The sequence below is a fragment of the Phoca vitulina genome, unplaced genomic scaffold (assembly GCF_004348235.1).
Source record: "Phoca vitulina isolate PV1807 unplaced genomic scaffold, GSC_HSeal_1.0 scaffold15, whole genome shotgun sequence".
Lineage (NCBI taxonomy): Eukaryota > Metazoa > Chordata > Mammalia > Carnivora > Phocidae > Phoca > Phoca vitulina.
The window spans coordinates 10,799,895-10,814,082 of NW_022589718.1; the positions used below are offsets into that span (position 1 = coordinate 10,799,895).

The following is a 14,188-nucleotide window of genomic DNA, read 5'->3' on the forward strand; positions in this document are numbered from 1 at the left end:
CTGGAAGGGAAACCTACCTTTCCAGGATACTCTTTTGTACCTTTTGGTTTTTATACAGAGTATAAGCATTACCACTTAATCATGTGTTTGTTTTTTTAATTTAAGAAATAAAAATGAAAAACTCTGATGTTTTATCCTTAGTCTTAAGTTTTATTTTAAGGGATCATCTTCATTTTCTTTTGTAACCAGCTTAGAAGGTAGCCACCCATTTGGTCAGATTTATTTATTCTTCAGCAGTTGAAGCATTTAAGATGACAGTTTTTACTCTAAATCCTTAATGATATTATATATACTATACTTGAGAATGTTTTGCTTTCTCGTGGAGAAAAAAAAGCCCAAACATAAACCTTTAGATTATCCATCTACTAGTCCTGCAGCACAATCTTAATAAGAAAGTTTTACTGATAACTGGACAATTTATTCATTATGGCAGGGATATAACAAGAGTGGTTGTGAAGTGGCCAGTCTTGTAAGTCAGGAGCTATGATCCTTGATCCACTGCTCAATCCACTTCAATATCTGATTGATATTATCCTCTAGATCTTCTGGTTTATTGCTGGGCAGTTGATGTACTATTTCTTCCTTGTAGGATGCTAATGCTTCTTCATAAAGAACTTGAAAATTTTCACACTGAATATTCTTTTAGTTTCTTTTCATTATAACCCCTTGTTTCAAGTCTTTTGTATAATACACTGTTATCTGCTTGCAGCACAAAAACTATATGAAACCAGCGTTCAAGAAAGAAATCACAACCATGGTAATCAACGATAACTCCACCTTCGCTCATTTGGTTTTCTAATTCATCAACTACTCTGTCTTCATCTAAAATGGGGCATTCATACTCTTCATCATAGCCATCATGTATCTGCCCTTCTCGAGCCAAATCATCCACATTAATGTATTTCAGTCCTGATCTTGATGCAAGTTCTTTGCCTAGCGTGGTTTTTCCAACCCCTGGTGTACCGGTGAGCAGGATGTTCGGAAGCAACAGACTCCTCACCACGCTGGCTCTGGGCCGCATTTCAGACTATTTTGACTGCAACTTATAGGAAGGAGTGAATTTTAACAGTAAGGTAGTTGGGAGCTTCTTGGAGGAACATTACACTTTGCTTGCTTCAAGTATCTGTCAATGGGCTGCAAATTATATAAACCACTATCTTGCACCAAAAAAAAAAAAAAAAAATGGAGTGAATTTTAAATTATGACCCAGAAGAGGCGCCTGGGTGGTTCAGTCAGTTAAGCGTCTGACTCTTGATGTTGGCTCAGGTCGTGATCTCAGGGTCCTGGAATCGAGCCCCACATTGGGCTTCATGCTGGGCATGAAGTCTGCTTGCGATTCTTTCTCCCTCCTGCTGCTGACCCCCCCACCCGGCCCCCGCCCCGGGCATGCTCTTGCTTGCTCGCTCTTTCTCTCAAAAATAAATCAATCTTAAAATAAAAATTATGACCCAGAAAACACACACATACACAACTAAAGCAAATGTTTTTACAAAAGAATTCCCTAATGTAATATACGCTGATATTTTTATTCTAATTAATTTTTAAAAAGTCTAAAAAAAAAATTCTAATTGCAACCACAGACTGAAAAACAGTCTTGTCTCCCATCCATATTTTCTTGCATAATTTCCCCTCTCATGTCATCTTTTCTCTCCATTTTGAAAATGAAATAATAATTGCCTTCTCCTCCTGCGGGGCTTCCCAGGCTATACTTGAAGTCAGCCAGTCTGGGGAGCAGGATGGTTCCTCCGAGCTGGAGTCAGAGAACATGAAGCTGTCAGGACACCGTCTGAGAGGAAACTGAAAGCTTTTATGGGGCAAAGGGGGAAGAGAAAATCAAATCTGAACGCCTGTCCGTTTTGGACAGGAAACAGTTAAGAGACCACTAGATGCATTGAGCTGCCAAGACCACCACAATGTTCCTACAGAGATTAGACAGAGAACAGATGTGAAGTAACTAGAGTCCTTCAGAGTAAGATAGCGACGACATAAATTAACCTTGTCTAGGGCCTGACAAAGGGACCACGCGCTTTTTGAAGTCCGAAGAGTGAAGCCATTTTTTATGGACTCTCCAAGGTTATATACCTTCATCCAACAGAACGAGTTTAATTAGAGCCAGTTGTTTACAGGGAAGGGAAGTGAGCCCAGTGGGGGCTATCAGGGTGACTGCATAGAAAATAAACGAATGAGCCTGCAAAACAGCTGAGGTTTCCTTGAGTTCTCTTCAGCTGATAAGATTCCCTTCACCCCTTGAGATTACTTTTGTCTATTTTCCTGAAACTGGAGAGACAAAGAGGTGAAAACATTCCAGACTCCTGATCCTCCAGTTTGGCAGGGTTTGGGTCAAAGCCGCCTTTTCTGGTGGTGAGGCTGGGGGTTACTCCACACCAGGCTCCTGGAGGACAGCCGGGGCGACACCACGGGGCTCGCCCCCTGGGCCAGCCTCATCAGTGGACGTTGAACCTGAGGTCCTGAGGTGACACTGCCGTTTCCAAAAGGAAAATTCTCTGCTCAGGGGAGGCCCAGCTGGGGTGGGACTGGAGCCAGGGACAGTTTTGTTAGGGTTGCATCCCAGAAGAAGATAGAGGATTCGGTACAGCACTGACAGGGGCCTGTGGATCCAAGGCCTGCTCCTCGTCCCCATCAAATGTCTCTAAGAATCACAGAGAGGGCAGGAGCTGTGCCTGGTGGGCAGCAGAGGGGATGCTAGAGTCTGGATCAGGTTCCCTTGAACATCTGTGGGATTATCTGCTCATCTGGGGGAAGGAACTAGATGACGAAGCAAGGTTTGAGAGTAGGGAATAGAGGGGGTAGCACGCTACTCTGATGGAAGGCACTGGGCTTACATGAGTCTTTGGCCAAATGTGCTGGGCTGCAGGGGCTGGGAACGGGTCAGGGCAGACCCAGGTCCCAGAGCCATGTTCCCCCTGCTTTGGGCAGCTCTCTTCCACTCCCGTCTCCCACAGGCTCTTGGCCTTCACGGAGAGACACCGATTAGCCCAGGGCAGCCGAGGGCTCCCCATAAACTGGTGGAATAGATCAGATCCAGGACAGAGAATGGAGGGACTGACTCCTCTCTCAGGTGGGAGAGCTGTTTCCTCTTTCTTTTTTTTTCCCCAGGGCCAAGTTTATACATGGGTGGTAGAGCCTGTGTTCTGGTTGGAGCCTCAAAGGACCACTGAAATGAGTCCCCACCCTAAAACATCCCTTCCAAACTGCCTGAAATACCATGTATAATTTGAGTTAAACAGTGCTATTGAAGAAAAAAAAGAGATTAGTCCCCAGAGAGATTTGAGAGAATTTTAATCATTCAAATCTTCCTACTCACTTTGCTTGTTTTCCTCTTAACATCAGATGGAGGTCCTGTGATGGAACAATTTTTGGAGATGAAACTCAGTTTTGGAGTAAGGGCCGTTTCTGGGAAAGGCCATCTAGGGTTAAATTTGCCTGTGAGGTCTTTGGTGAGTGTGTGTGTTTGTGGGGGATAGGGTGGTCAAGAAGCAAATTTGAGGAAGGGAGGGATCTGGGAGGATCCAATGAAATGGGCAAGGAAGGGCCAACAGAGCTATACTTCGCTGACATTTTTCCTAATGCTCACCTTGCCTTTACCCGTTCCTTCTGCTCCTAAATCCCCACCCTGTGGAGCTTAAGTTTCCCTCTGTGTGAGATGCTCTTACCCAGGGCTGGAGAAGAGCCCTTTCTGCCTCCCGACCCTCAGCATGAGTCCAGGCGAGACCCTCACTATCACTCCTGAGCAGACGTTACAGGGAGCCCTTCCATGCACTTTGGATTCTGGTTTGCATTGGCCCCTCACCCCTAGCTTAGAAACACAGAAGGCACATAATAATGTTTGTCCAAAGACTGCTCCCCCCAGTGGGTAGTGTGTGCACATTGCACACTGCGTGTGGTCTGAAGACTTGGTACATTCTGTTCCTTCTTCCTGCAGTGTGCTCACTTTCCACACCATCAGCAGGTGCCCCCCAGGCATCCCTCAAGACTCAACTCATAATGCCGTGTCCTGTTCTTAGCCTTTTCTGTCTTCGTGTGATTTCTCTGTGTAAACACCCAGCAATACATGTGCCATAATGTGTTATCATTGGTGATTTCCTTCTTAACCTTACCCACTTGACTTTGACCTTCCTGGCATCATTTGTATCTCATTTCTAGCACACAGCACAATACATGACACCTAGCAGCTTCTTAGGAATCTTTTGGTGAATTGATTGGACCTTATATAAAATTATTTCAAGGGCCCTCCCCAACATTTCCAGTGGTTTTTCAGCCTACATATGGCCAGAGAAGTGCTTAGCCATAGAGATAAAAACAGCACCTGGGGTGGAATATGAGTAGTTTGGTCTACTCATTTCTGTCTGCCATGAAGTGCTAACTCCCCCTGCTTATCAAGTCAAGCTCCCTTAATTTTCCTTCTAAACACTTTCTGAACTTGGCATGTGAAGAGGCAGTTATTCATTTGGCATATGAAGAGCTGATATGCCTTTCTGGGCCTGCTGAATAGTGAAGAATTTTCAAGAAACAAAAGAGTTTATACAATGATTGCAACTAGAGTCCATAAAATGCAACCCCATCTACTCGTCTGTGATGCATCTGTACAGCGGGGAGGCAGGTGTGCTGGTTTGCCTTTCTGGTGGCACGGGGCAGATCGACAGGGGACCAAAGCATGGGGCATTTTGATTTCACATCTGATTGTCTGCCTTTGGATAGATCCAGACCCTCATTGCTCAACCTGTCTGAAGGGGCTACTTGTTCCTAAGAGCTGAGACCATGGGTGTGAAAATTTCTGCGAAAGAGAAAGCCCAGGTTAAAGGTAGGGTCAGAATTTGTGGGCCCTGGTTTACTTTGGCATATGAGTGCAGAGTACGGAGCGTGAAGTCCTTTGCTGTGGCCATTCTTCATCCTTGGCTTAGGGGGAAATTCCCAGGGTTTCTCTTCCGCAGGACTCAAGGCCTCCCTTCCTCCTCCTCTCGCCTTTTCCACCTCCCTCTCTCTCTTGTTCACTTTTCATTATGAACGTTTTCAAATATACATAAATTAGTGAGAGTGTTATCATCAAACCTCCATGTTCCTATCAGCCAGATCCGATAATGATCAACATTTTGTTCAGCTCCTGTGTGACCTTCGGATCACACACTTGATTTCTCAAATCCTTTCCAGTTCTAATAAGATATGAGTGTTTCTTCATCTCATTGGCTCCTGTGGTAATTGTTGTCTCTCCATTATAAAAAGTATGGAAGGGGGTACATGTATATTCAAACCGCAGTGGCAGATCTAAAGGGTGAGATGTGTGTGTGGCAGGTGCTTTCATCCCTCTGCTTTTTATCGCTGCCCCAGGGCCACGCACACAAAGATACGGATCTAAGGTAAGAGTACAGATCTTGCTATGCAAATGCAGCTGCAGGACCTGCTCCTAGCTGCTGCTTCCAGCAGGACAGTTGCTCCGAAGTCACTCTGTATAGAAATTCTGGTGCCACCAACTGTGACAATATTACCTCCAGCTTCTGGAAGCCAGATAGCATGGTCACCTCAGCTTCCAGAGCTGATGTCTTTATTTTTCATTCTCTGAAGATGTCTCTTTAATTGCTTTGTTGCACAAAGAAGGCTAGCTAATCTCTTTTTTTTTTTTTTTTACTTTTTCCTTTGGTTTTACCTTCTTTTCCTTCCTCTCCCTTCCTTCTCTTTTCTCCCAGGCTAAGGAAACTACTTTTAAACATTTACAAGTTTAAATATTAGATGAAGCAATTAAAGTTCTTTAATGTATGGGTAGTGTTTAAAAATTGTCTTTGTTTTTGCCTTTTGATCTCTCTAGCCATCTACATAGTTAGAATACCTCTCCCTAAAGCAACTTGGCATTTTTTATATCATCTTGATAGCTCATAGTTTTTGTATATAATGTCAGTGCTCCTTATAGAACTGGGCTACAAAGAAAGATGGGTGGAAGTTATATAAGCCATTTAAATAGTTTACCATTTGTAACTTTTGACCAGTCCCTGGAAAAGCTTTACGTTAAAATATCACTGCGTGTGAGTCTTAATGTCTGTTAAATGTTTTACAGTCACTTATTGGCTCTTTCTCAGATTGAAAACTAAGTCATAGAAGAAAAATACAGCTTGGCTAGCATTGCAATGTAGTGACTATTAAATTTAAAATCAAGGTCAGAGAAAAAAAAGGCAGGATACAATATATATGTGATATATGTACACACGATTATATGTCCAAAATCTGTGTCACAGAAGAAACTGATATATATATGAGGTAGAGAAAGACTTTGTTAACTGAACTGAACATTTCTAATTTCAAAATTACTGGCTTGAGTTTAGAGCTTCACTTTTAATATGTTAATGAGGAAGTTAAAGTGTGTTTACATTTCTATAACATGTGTTCTACTTCGTCTCAGCTATGGACTTAACAGAACTTTGGAGAAGTGATGTAAGCTCTCTGGAACCTCATTCTCATATGATTTAAAAAAAAACAGACTGAAATATTCGTATTGTTCTTTTTGCTTGACATGCTGTACTTTAAAACCAGGACATTAGGCTGAGTCAATGTTGTCAGGTGCTGATAGCTCCTAACAAGGACATATGCATTAAAATCAAATAATTAAGTTGCCTGGAAGCTAAAAGTGTAAACATAACCATAAATAAGAAACATGCTTGTTTATCTTTTCTGCTGTGGCTATTAGCTTAACCTCCAGGTATTAGCATGTATGCATCACACATATGGATTTTGGATGGTACACATAGTGGGAACTCGGCCTGCTGTATATCATAAAGCAAAAGTACCTGGTGTTCGGCTCTAAAAATATGTTGGAAGATTTTTTTCCTTCTTTTCAAATTAGTGTTACTTGGGGGAGGTATATGATGTGCCAATTAATATGTACACTTTTTCAACAGCTCTGCCTTTTTTTCTTTTAGAGCTCTGAGGCAAAATGTCAAGTCCTCTGCAGCCAGTCACTTTTCATAATTTTCCTGTTTATTTCAGTGAGTGGTATAAACTCCATTGTCATGGCAGGTGCATACCAGTGTGCCATATGGCAGCCTCCTGTAGCAGCCCTGTCACCAAGCCCTCCAGGAAATGAGACACTGTATTTTTCTCAGGAAAGAAACCCCACATCAGACAGAAACCCTTGCTCATTTCCAAATTGCTGACTGCCAACCATCAAAGAATTTCACCACAAAATTAATAGTGGGGAGAATTGGGGAATATTATTGAGCCTCATGTTAGGAACAGGCCATCATTCATTAATGTATTTTATGAATATTAACTGAACCCTTACTTTGTGCCAGGAACTGTTCTAGGTGAAGGGCATATACAAGTAAATGAAGACAAAAATGACAAAAAATAAAATAAGCAGGTAAAGAATCAATCAAGATGTTTTTGATGGAGCTATGCAAACAGCTGGAATTTGGTGACATGGTGAGAGGCTGGCTGGCCACTTTAGAGAGTTGGCTGGGAATGACTGAGCTGAGGAAGTCATATAAAATCGAGGACTGAATGTCAAGGAGGAACCTGACATTCAATGATCGGGATGCAGAGAATTCGAGTGCAGGTCATAGCAAGTATGAAAGTCCAAAGGCAAGAAGGTGTCTGATGTGTCTGAGGAACAGAAGGGAGGCAGTGTGTTTGGAAGGAGGGACTGTGTGGCTTCATAAAGATTATAGATCATGGAGGGCTTCATAAAGCAGGGTGAGAGTTTTGCATTTTATTCTCAGGGTAGTCAAAAATAATCAGAAGATATCATTTGAATCATTGTCTCTGCTTATGGTTAGCTATGTAGGAAATGGACCATTGAGAGGAGGAGAAGAAGCAGTCCAGGTGAGAGGAAAGGGTATCTGGAAGTAAGTTCAAATAGGAGTTGCTGGTGAGTTAAATGTGGGAGTTAAGAGAAAGAGAGGATGAAGGATAACTTCCAGATTTGGGGTTTGGGTAGTTGATGAAACAAACAGCCAATTTGTTGTGAGGTGGGAATTGTTGTGGGGTGGGCTTCTTTTTAGACAACCAAGTTGAGATATGAAGGATATATCTGGAATCAAGAGGAGGGTCCAAATAAATCAATCTAGTGTCATTGCCATATAGATTTATTTCAAGCCATGGGTCAAGATGATGTCACCTAAGGTGAATGCATAGAAAAAGAAGAAGATCCAAGATGAAACCCAAGGCATTCCAAAATGTAAGGGTGGAAAATATAAAGATCCATCAGTGCAGGAGGAGACAGTAAAGGTTCAGAAACTTAGGTAGGAGGAAAGTCAGGAGTCTGTGATCTCGCCAAGACAAGAGAAGAAACGATCTTTTCAAGAAAGAGGTAATTGGAGACTCAGGACATCTTGACGCCACTGGACTTCTCACTGCTATTTCCCCATTAGCCAAATCGTAAGCTTGCACTTCAAAGAGAAGGCAGGTTTCTATCCCTCTTTTGTTTGTGGCCAGGTTCCCTTTGACTAGTTTTCATTTCTCCATTCTAGAAGCGACAATTCATTTTCTTAGACTTCTCTTGCCTTATTTCTGGCCCTCAACCCAACCATCTCACAGGTGCACCTTCCCTGCAGCAAGCACTCCCACCCCACTTGTCTTTGTCACAGGGGAAGGACCTGACAGTTGAGAGGGAGAGCTCAAAGGGAGGTCCCAAGGGAAGAGGAGAGTGAGGATAAACAAGGGAAGAAGAGTGGGTGCTCTCATGGATTACCCTCTACTTTGGGACTGCCCCTTTTCCCAGAGATCTAGTTGAAGGCTGGAACCCACAAATGCGATGTTCTTTTTGCTATTTTCAGGGATAGTCATTGAAATAACTCTAGGAAGAACAAAGAAAAACTCACCATTTCTTTGGGGAAAATGAAAGTGTTCAAAGCAAACTGATTCTGCAATCCATAAGCAAGCATGAGAGGAATCAAAATAATGTCTGACAGCTAATGAACTCATGTGCATCAGAAAAGCTACAGGAACACATCTTATAATCTACCTGTATTAGTTACTGCTTCCTGCATAATATATTAGCCAAAACTTTCGTGGTTTAATAAGAGAGTATATTATCTCACAGTTTCTGTGTGTCAGAAATTCAGGAGCAGCTTGGCTAGGTAACTTAGGATCATGGTCTATCAGGAAGAGGCAGACACAGTATCAGCCAGGACTAAAGTCATCTAAGGGCTTGACTAGGGCTGGAGAAGCGGCCTCCAAGATGACTGCCTCAATGGCTGTTGGCAGGAGGTCTACATTCCTTGCTCGGGGAGGGGGGTATGTCTCTCCATAGGGTTACTTGACAATACTCACAACATGGCACTGATTTTTCCCAAAGTAGAAAGTCCAAGAGAGAGAGAGAAGGAAAAAAAAAGAGGTCACAAGGCCTTTTATGGCCTAATCTGTAAGTCGAACACCATCATTTTCACCACAATCTATTAATTGGAAAGCACTAAAATCATCCCATACTCAAGGTCAGGGGAATTCGGCTCTACTTTTTAAAGGAAGGTATATCTAAGAATCTGGGAATATCTTTTTAAACTATCACATTAGCTATCTTTAGAAATTGAAGAAATGGTGAGTTGTAATATCAGTCAGATTAAAAAAGAATTGGTGAGAATGGATGGTTAGTCCACATTAGTCTAGCTTGAAATGATTGACTGCATTTTGTTCCTAACTTCACATTCCAGGAACTGGCTATCTCCATAATGGTTCAGTACTGGTTCTAAATGAAAACACTGAAATCTCTATGCATGCCTGATATAAAATAGTATCACAAAAAGAAGTAAGTTTCCTCTGATAGAATCAGAATACCTATAATCAGCCACTTGGTTATATAATATGTGATGGTTGCCTTATTCAGCATTATCCCTCAGTAGCGTTCAAAACATTATTTATGATTTTTGGACTGTAGGTGCAGGGAGTTGATTTAATCACACCCATCAGCTCATTGCCCTTGGTCATCTCCAACCTACATAAAGAAATTCACGTTTTTCCCCTTTCTATCTCCACTCACCTCTCTTGTTCCTGTGCTCTGTCATAAGCACTCACTCCAGCTTGCTTCATATATATTCTTTAATCTTACCAAATTATATGTGATGTTGTTTTCTGTATGTATTTAACACACATAAATAAAATTGTGGTACAAAAAGTAAAATAAAAATAAGAATTGGAAGAGCTCAGATATTTAGAATGAAGTATTAGGATTAGAATTCTAAATCTATGTATTTTTAAGCAAATATTGAGAACAAGTGTTCATAACAATTTCTGGAGAGAAATGAGACTGAAAATGGCTAATTTTGCAGCAGAAAAGACCAATCTCCCCCCTTTACTCTGGCAGCAGAAAGAGAAGCAAACATGCAAAGGGCCATTACTGACATGAGAAAGAACATTATGCTTTCCACCAGACGCTGGCCTGTAAGAAAGGGGTCTCTGCCCTAGAGAACTTGCAGTGTCTAGCAATATGGGGAATTAGTGGCCTCCCAAGCCTAAAATATGGTCAGTAGTAATAAAAGTTAGCTAGAAGAAGCCCCAGAATTTGAACTCTGTAGCAAATACTCAGTTCTAATCCTTCCCTTCCCCCTCTCTTTACGATTTAATACTTGGCAAGGGAAAGGTCACTTGACAATATTTATTAGCTCATTAACTGTAAGTGTCTTTGCTGCCATGGGAAATATTTTTTATAACAATTCTTTTCTATTCTACAAGCTACGTTGCAGGTGTCTCTCCATTGTGTAAATGAAATGGTGAGTGCTAGCTCTCTATTGGTATCCAAGATCCATAACTAAATATTTTTTTTTCCAGCTAGTGAAAGGAAACATGGTCAGACTGAGTCAGGCTTGGCTGACTTACATGAGACCAACTAGGCAAATATCAGTGTTGCCTGAACATGGGCAATACTTTAAAAATTGATGAGTTATGACTATCTTGTTTCCCCTGTTCAGAATCCCCATCCCTAAGAAAAGGGAAAGGAAACAGAATTAATATGCACTGGTGCCAGATACTATATCAGGACCTTTATAGACACTATTTAATTTAATTCTCCCAACAGCTGTATTAAATAGGGAAGAAATTAAATAGGGAAGAAATCTTTGCCACTAATAAACCAGATGAAGAAACTGAGTCTCAGAAAAGTTAATTTGCTTGGTCACACAGCTGTTATGTGGGGAAGCTGGGATTCAAACCTAAGTCCATGCTTTTTCAAACATGCAATATTCTATGTTTAAAAAAGTAATACGGTATCCTCAAACATTGCACAACTTCTCATTTGCTTTCCAGAAAAGTCTGAGCTTGGTTGAAGATGATTCAGTCGCAGCACTAGATAATTTGTTACTGGATTTCTGATAAAAAAAAGATTTATCTTCTTAGAACGAGGAGCATATATAAACCAAAATGTGCTTTTTCTATCTGATTATTTTTAAATATAAAGCTGATCACGGCTTAGCTCTTTTTCATATTTTTGGGGGGAAGAGGGATCCATCCCACCAGCTTTAGTTGGTAGGGGTATGATACCCATTGACCAAGAAGTACCAAAAATTCATTCATCTATTCATTTCCTGCATTCACACAGGTTTTCCATTTGCCTCCCATTCTTGGTTTGACTAACTCCTAATTATTCTTTAAAACTTATCTCAAGTGCCAACTTTTCTGAGAACATTATCTTCCCTCTCATAGTACCCTGTACAATTTTCATTGTTTTGTATGGCTCACCCCGCATTTTTTAATTGGTTCATTTGTCCAGCTGCTGGAGTATTAATTGAGAGCAGGGGTTTTGTCTCACTCATCTCTGTGTTCCCAATACTTAATGGCTGCCATTTAGTGGGTTCTCTAGTTATTGAATGAATGAACAAGGGAATGAATGAATGGTTAATATGATTAGATAATTATTCTTTTATTACTATGCTCTGTAATAATATTCCATATGAAGTCTAATATTGGGTGCCACTACTTCGGTGATATTTGAATCCAAAACCCATGACACAATGACAACACTAGAAACTTGGGGATGAATATATCAAAGACCAAATCAGTTTCTCTCTCTCAATCTCTCTTTCTCTCTCTCTCTCACACACACACACACACACACTTTTTCTCAAATCAGGGGATCAGTAAATCATCCCATTGCTTTGCTTTGAAGGACTTTTGAGGTTCATTTATATAGGTGTCACCTGGAGAGGACATTGCCTCTACATGACATTTATCCATAACTAGGATCATGATAAACTGTTAAAGAAAATGCTGTTTATTGGAAGACAGATTTGCCAGCATTTGAGAACTGTCCCATAGTACCTGGAACTGAGAGCTTATATTCTTGTGAGTTGAACAAAAAGTGTTTGGTAGGAGAGTATGATTAACCATGACAGGCCAGTTGGTTAAGCTTTTCATCATTTTTGGTTTCAAAGTTAATGTCTATTTAAAATGAATTCAGTCATTTCAGAAGGTGAGAATACAATATATTTAAATAAAATAATCACAGAATGTTAAAACAGAAAGTCTTTCCAGGGTTTTGAAATAACTTAATTTTAAATGATAATTAATTGAATTCTCGACTTATCCTATTCCTTTTGATTAGAATGCTGTGGAATTACTTTTTTTTTTTTTAAATGAAAGCATTAAGGATTATTTATCTCACTTTTCTCTACTAATGGGGTCTCAGAAAAGGATGTTTCTGCTTTGCTTTGCCCTGTTCTTATGATCAAAGAGGGTCTTAGGAGCCCAGCTGAACAGAAAGTAAAATGGCTTGTGATTCAGAACCAGGCCTGAGGCTGGTGGGGATGGTAGTAAAGGGGAGAGGAGATGGGGTGCTAATGGTTTTAGGGAGAATGGCTCTTCAGGAGAAAACATTCATTTTACAGTTTTCAGGAGAATTTATGAGATAATTAATATTGGCAGTTGTGCATATTTTGTGCAGGGAGTCCTTCAGACAGCAACTGAATAGATGCCAACAGATGTGAAAGTAATAGTCCTTTGGATTTAAAACGCTGTCTACATCTACACAAGGGAGAATCACAAGAGTTCTCCTTGTTCAGTGGATGTTCAGTATGAGCAACTGCAGTTTTATAAATTACCAGCCATTATTTTATCCTTCAGAGGGCTCCTTAGGTTGCCTTTTAGAATTTTTCTTCCTTTCTGAAGCAACATGCCTGGTAGCCAGAACGACCATATGTCCAAAATTTTGAGAGCGGTTCTGACTTAAAATAATCTATCCTGTCGTACACCCCCCACATGCTAGATCGTGTGACCAATTTGGGGTTCAGAAAGCATGGTCACCATATATTCAGCCATTCCGGATGAACAACTGCATTCCAGCAGTCTCAGACGATTTGATCATCTCTGCTTGCTGTAGCACCCCCTCCGGCTTGGACCCCATGCACTGTTGTTCCTGAGCAGAAGAAAGGAGGAGAAAAAGAAGGGCACTGCTCTCTCACAATGTTACAGGAATACTATTCCACACAATTTTTGAAGTGCAGAGAAAAGTAATTTTTTTGTTAACTTACACAATGCGTATTGTAGAAAAGTGAAAAAATATAACCAAGCTAAGCAAAGAAAAACATTCCAATCCTATCAGTTATCCTAACCACAGTTCCTTTTTAGTATTTTCATGTGCATATATAAAAACATATTTTTTGTATCTTTTTTTGCTTAACCAAAAATGTGGTGCCAATATCATTTACAGTTTTTTCACATTTCTCATTTAGCAATGTATCACAAACATCTTCCTGTATCATTAAATACATATTTACATCATTATCCTTTTAATCACTGCCTAGTACTCTAAATATATGCAGTAAATTAATTGAGAGTCCTTTGGATGTTGTTATTCTGATGTTTTACTATTATATACAATACTGAGAAAAGGCACGATTTTCTTCACATAAAATGTTTGGGTGGTGATATTGGACTTTGTCCTGAAGAAGCCTGCAGATCTTCCTGAAAGCTGCCAGGAATGATAGCTTGCTGTAACGTAGGAAAGTCTGGTCCTTATATGCCCAAACACATCAATGACACACTGATGAATCCTACTTTAATCTTTGCTATCATTTGCCATTGGCTTCTTTTATGTTTCTTAAGGATTCTCTCGTGTCCAGACCAACTTTCTTGATCATCTCATTGCCATTATGTTTTTGGCTCAATGTGGCAAGCATTGTTCTGAGGTCAGTTTATGGTTGAGTCTGTCTGGATCACATTTTCGGGTGGTGCATCACACACCATGTCTGCTCCCTGG

At 40.7% G+C, this 14,188-nt stretch overlaps 1 pseudogene; it reads right to left on the reverse strand.

Annotated features, from left to right (window-relative positions):
• Positions 1-474: 474 nt before the first annotated feature.
• Positions 475-1,021, reverse strand: LOC116637706 (annotated as a pseudogene).
• Positions 1,022-14,188: the final 13,167 nt, after the last annotated feature.